This window comes from Salvia miltiorrhiza, unplaced genomic scaffold, assembly GCF_028751815.1.
Source record: "Salvia miltiorrhiza cultivar Shanhuang (shh) unplaced genomic scaffold, IMPLAD_Smil_shh original_scaffold_462, whole genome shotgun sequence".
Classification (NCBI taxonomy): Eukaryota; Viridiplantae; Streptophyta; class Magnoliopsida; order Lamiales; family Lamiaceae; genus Salvia; species Salvia miltiorrhiza.
Genome location: NW_026651554.1, coordinates 36,544 through 42,543, shown reverse-complemented (window position 1 = coordinate 42,543; position 6,000 = coordinate 36,544).

The following is a 6,000-nucleotide window of genomic DNA, read 5'->3' as shown; positions in this document are numbered from 1 at the left end:
TTTTGGAAGCCAAAAGAAATTGTAGGCAACCAATGATCCAAAAAGTCTTCCAACCAACACCTTCCTATGGTGACTTTTATGACATGGGGTGCAATGCCATGGAGTGGCAATCACCATTGGAGTATGAGGACCATTTCAATAGTTGGAATTATGAAATTTCTTATTCCCCTCAAGAAGGCTTCCAAGGGGGAAATCGATACTATCAAGAGGATAAATCAAATTCAAAAGACGATCTCCTTCAATGCTTCATAGCTACACAAGCTTGGATAGAAAAAAGTCTAGCAAAATCGGAGGTTATGCTAGAAGAGCAAAGAAGGTCTTTGGCTACCACTATGGAAAATCAAAAGCGAATTGATGATTTGTGCATGGCCATTAGCCTTCAAAATGGAACCTTGTATGAGGAACCAATGCCAATGCTAAGTGAAGAGCCTCAAGAAGTTGAAGAAGAGTATGAAGAAGATGAGGATCAATTCTCCAAACCCCTTGAAGTCGAGAGCCCAACTTTTCCGACACAACCTCTACAATTTCAAAAAGATGAAGATTTCACAAGCTTTAAAGAAAGCAAAGTCAAAAATTTTGTCGATCCTTACCTCGCCACAGGCGATTCTATGAAGGCTTGCTTCTTTCACTTTTATTTATCTTCATCTTTTGATTTTCACTTTGATTTGTCTAATAAGGAATTGTTTGAGTGTGGTGGTACTCTAGATGGTGAACGAGATTACCATGACGCCCGGGATGTCTCAAGAATTGCAAAGCCACCATATTTTTGGGTCGCGGTGGATGGAGCATGCAAATTTGATGAGAAATGGCCACCACCTAAGCCTCCACCTCGTTTGTGAGTACGAGACAAGTAACCATTTTCTCCTTCATCCAAACTTATTTCTCCTTTGTGTGAAATAAGTTTGGGGGGAGGGTGAAGATGGGTTACTTATCTCGTTTATCCGTTGTTTATTTATTTAGTTAGTTTAGTTTTCGAATAATGAGATTTTGTCTCTGTTTTTGAGCTTTTCCTTGTCTTTTGTTTTTGAGCTTGATTGTTGAAAAACATGAGTTGGATGAAATGTGTGTTGGGCTTATGATATGAATGTTGCTTTTGAAAAGAAATTGTGTGTATCACTTGTGGATTATGCATGAAAAGTTTGAACTTGTGACAAGTGAGTTAAATGTTTTGCCTCCAAGAACTTGATAATGAGCTTGTAAGATTTGAGCCATTGATTGTCATATTATCACAATCTCATTTTGTTCTTGAGTGTAAATCGATTGAGCATGTATGTTGGTCTCTAGAACTTGCCATGAGTCCTCTCTTGAAAATAAAAGTAGATGTGTTGTTAATATTGAAGTGATTTAAGGCCATCTTTGTTAGCCACTTGACCCCAATTGTGCCAAATTCTCATATGATCCTAGTTTACCCCTTTTGTGCCTTGTAGCCTTTCTTTGAATGAACCAATGATAAAGGGGTAGAACTTAGAGTGTTAGTGGTTGCTTTGATGAAGAAAAAAGTTTGGGAAATGATTGAAATTGCTTATCAAGCTTTGATTGTGTGAAAATCACTAATCCCCTATGAGCTCAAAAAGAAAAAGAAATGAAAATGAATGTGAATAAAAGAGCATAAAGGGGAGTGATTTGCCTTTTGAATCATAGCCATGATAGATATCACTAAGGATGAAAAGATGAAATGTAGGGATTTTGGTTTTTGATTGATAAGAGAAATGGTGAAGTTGATTTGTTCATTGTGATTGATGGATTGTGGGATGAGTCACTTTGCCTAAAAAACTACTCACCTTACCAAAGAGCCCTCATTACAACCCAATGAAAGCCCTTTTTGATCTCTATTTATAACACATTGAAGCATAGAGAGTTAGGACAAATGGCAAGCCTATGGTAGATTGCATGCATTGTTTCGAATTGAGTGTAAACACGTCCATTCTAAACACTTGAGAGTCGAGTGCATCATTGAAACATTCACCTTGTGAGGATTCAAGCTTGGAGGCTATAATGTTGAACTTACTATCACTTGTGACTTCTTGAAATGCATATCTACTTGTGATACACTAGTGAAATATTTTGAAAAAATTGAAGCCCTTGAAATGACACCAATTCATTCTCACATGTTTGTTATCTTTTATTTCTCTTCTCTTTGTTGTTTGGGGACAAACAACGCTTTAAGTTTGGGGGGGTTGACAAACATGGTTTTCGTACCTCAATATCGCATGAATTGTTGTCATTTTCCCCCATGAATTGATTGCTAATATGTGTTTGTATCCCAATTTTGAGTTTTGTTGAGTTTTAATTCCTTGGTGTGGTTTTGGAGTGATTTCAGGGAAAATCAAGAATTAATTGGAGGATTTTGAAGACATGAGATCGAAGTACGTCTCGAGAGGAATCCGTGAGCGCAAACGGCGACCAAATCCGAGTCCGGACGAGGGAGAACGGAGCAAAACGAGCGGACTGTGCAAAACGCCCAGTACCCCGCGGTCACCACCCGCGGCCGCGGGGTAAGACCGCGGGTCAGCTGTTCCCGACTCAGGAGACACCCGCGGTCACCAACCGCGGCCGCGGGGCGGGACCGCGGGTCCCCTGAGCATTCCCCACGTTTGAAGGCCGCGGACGCGGGCCGTGACCGCGGGAAAAGGGCGGGGCTCCCCCAAATGGACCCCAAACGCGATTTTAGCCTCAAAACTCCATTTTTCTCTTCCTTTCCCCAATCATTCACCACACACACCCACTTCATCTTCCCCAACTCTCCAATCCCAAACCCTAGCCTTCATTCTCTACCATTTTTTCTCTCTTCCACACACAAAAACAACACCAAAATCAAATAAAGAAGGGGAAGACTTGGAAATGAGCTCATCAAGACTACATGATTGAAGATCAAGATTATAGGATTTGTCTATGAATCTCTATCTCTCTATATCTTTATTTATGTTTTCTTATGACTTGAGATTTGCTTTTATTATGAATATGCTTGGCTAAAATCTCTTATCTTAGGGATTAGATTAGATGGATTTGTAATGGATTGATTTCTTTGTTCAATATATATCTTGATTGTGCTTATTGTTATCTTTTCAAGTCCTAGATTTATCTCTTGTATGATTGGTTGGCCACCTTTTGTGCATTTCTAATTTGTGATTTGAATCGGGAGAGGATAATTACAATAGATTAGGAGTTTGATACATATCATCTCAATAAACCGGGAGGTTGAGAGGTGGGTGAGGGCTTGTTGATCTTTTGTGCTCTTGGGAGTTATAGGTTAGAAATTGACCGGGGACGGCAATTATGACCCGTAATCTACTGTTTTAGTCGTCCGGGAGGGGGCTAAAACTAGTGGGGAGATCGCCCTAGATAAGTAGGCCATATCAAGATTTATATTGATTTAGATTGAAGTTCATTACGATCCATCGAAATCTAGTCCCTAGGATAACTTTCATTCGAGTCATTCCCCAATTTATTAACTAAGTTTATCTTGTTGTTATTTTATTTACTTGCTTTATTTAGCTTTGTTTTAGTTCTCAATATCTCTTCATCTTTGGTTTGTCTAAATAGATTGAAAACAACTTATTAATAATATTTAGAAGTTTGAATTCACCAATCCTTGTGGGATACGACCTTGCTTCCCTATGTTGCAACTACACCGTATACTTGCGGCGTGGTGAAAATAATAGCGAACAGTAAGTCAGTTCGGCGTTTATCAGCATATGACTTTTGTCTATCCTGGGCCTCCTAAATCCTCTGTCGGATTTGGCGAACGATTTCAATCATTTCACCTATTGTGTCTGGCCCTAGGATTTTTCTCTCGCCCACTTCATCCCAATAAAGTGGCGATCTACACTTTCTCCCATACAGTGCTTCGTAGGGTGCCATAGCGATAGTCGCTTGGTGACTATTATTATATGCAAACTCGATTAGTGGCAAAATGTGCTCCCAGTTTTCACCCTGGTCTAGCACTACTGTCCTCAACATATCCTCCAATGTTTGAATCGTTCTTTCAGACTGACCATCTGTCTGTGGGTGAAACGCTGTACTGAAATTCAATCTTGTGCCCAGTTCTTTTTGCAAACTGATCCAGAATCTGGATGTAAACTTGGAATCTCTGTCCGATGTAATTGACTTTGGGACTCCGTGCAAACGCACAATCTCTCTAACATAAAGTTGAGCTAGCTTGTCGGATCCATGGGTGATTGAGATTGGTATAAAGTGCGCACACTTCGTAAGTCTGTCCACAATGACCCATATAGCCGTGTTACCTCGCTTGGATCTTGGCAATCCTGTGACGAAGTCCATTGCTATATCATCCCATTTCCATTCTGGTATCTCCAAGGGTTGTAACTCCCCGTAAGGCCTTTGGTGTAAGGCTTTCACTTGCTGGCAAGCAAGACATCGCTCAACAAACGAGGCTACATCTCGTTTCATTCCTTCCCACCAGAAATTCTCTTTTAGATCTTGATACATCTTAGTACTTCCCGGGTGGGCAGTATAAGGGGTATCATGGGCTTCGCTCAAGATTTTATTCTTAAGTTCTGCATCTTGAGGAATGCATATCCTTCCTTCAAAGAGTATGGCATTGTCTGGTGCTTCTTGGAAATCTTTGAGATCTCCTAATCTTATCTTTTCCCGTAATTTTTCCATCTTCTCATCCTTTCTTTGTGCTTCTACCACCATTTTTCTTAAACTAGGTATTGTCGCAACAACGCCTGCTATAGTTCCAGGTGGTTTAATCACTTCTATCTTCATCTTGTCAAATTCTTTTATAAGCTCATCTTCTCTCGTGAGAAGATGTCCTAATTTTGACGAGACTTTTCGGCTTAATGCGTCGGCTACTACATTAGCCTTGCCTGGGTGGTAGTTAATACCACAGTCATAGTCCTTTACTAATTCGAGCCATCTCCTTTGTCTCATGTTTAGATCTTTTTGCTCGAAAAAGTACTTCAGACTTTTGTGATCAGTAAAAATCTCACACCTAACACCATACAGATGATGTCTCCAGATTTTTAATGCATGTACTACTGCAGCTAGTTCCAGATCATGAGTCGGATAATTCAACTCATGAGATCTAAGTTGTCGTGATGCATATGCTATTACCTTGCCATCTTGCATCAACACGCAACCTAGTCCATTTTTGGACGCATCCGTGTAGATTACATATTCTTTGTCTGGTTCGGGGACTGCTAAAATCGGCGCAGTAGTTAGCATTTTCTTGAGTTTTTGGAAACTCTCCTCACACTCGTCTGTCCAAGTATACTTGATCCCCTTCTTGAGTAGTTGTGTCATTGGCCTTGCTATTTTCGAAAATCCTTCAATAAACCTTCGATAATAGCCAGCCAATCCTAAGAAACTCCTGATCTCGTTTGGATTTGATGGCGACTTCCATTCCTGTACTGCTTCCACTTTAGCGGGATCTACTTTAATTCCTCCTGACGATACGATGTGTCCTAGAAATGTGACTTCTCTCAGCCAAAACTCGCATTTGCTGAATTTCGCGTAGAGTCGTTCATTCCTTAGCGTTTGTAGAGTGGTCCTCAAATGCTCTTTATGTTCATCTTCATTTTAGATGAGGACGTCGTCTATGAACACTAAGACGAACTTGTCCAAGTAGGGGTGAAAAACCCTATTCATGAGATCCATGAATACAGCTGGTGCATTTGTTAGCCCGAATGGCACAACTACGAACTCGTAGTGGCCATACCTTGTTCGAAAAGCTGTTTTGGGTATATCTTCTGGTCTGACCTTCAGTTGATGATAGCCAGATCTCAAGTCGATTTTTGAAAATACACTCGCACCCCTAAGTTGGTCAAACAAATCATCTATCCTTGGCAAAGGATATTTGTTCTTGAGTGTTAGCTTGTTCAGCTCTCTATAGTCTATGCACATTCTCAAGGTGCCATCTTTCTTTTTGACAAACAAAACTGGTGCTCCCCATGGGGATACACTAGGCCTGATGAAACCTAGGTCCAGTAGTTCCTGCAACTGAATTTTCAGTTCCTCCAATTCTTTTGGAGCCAT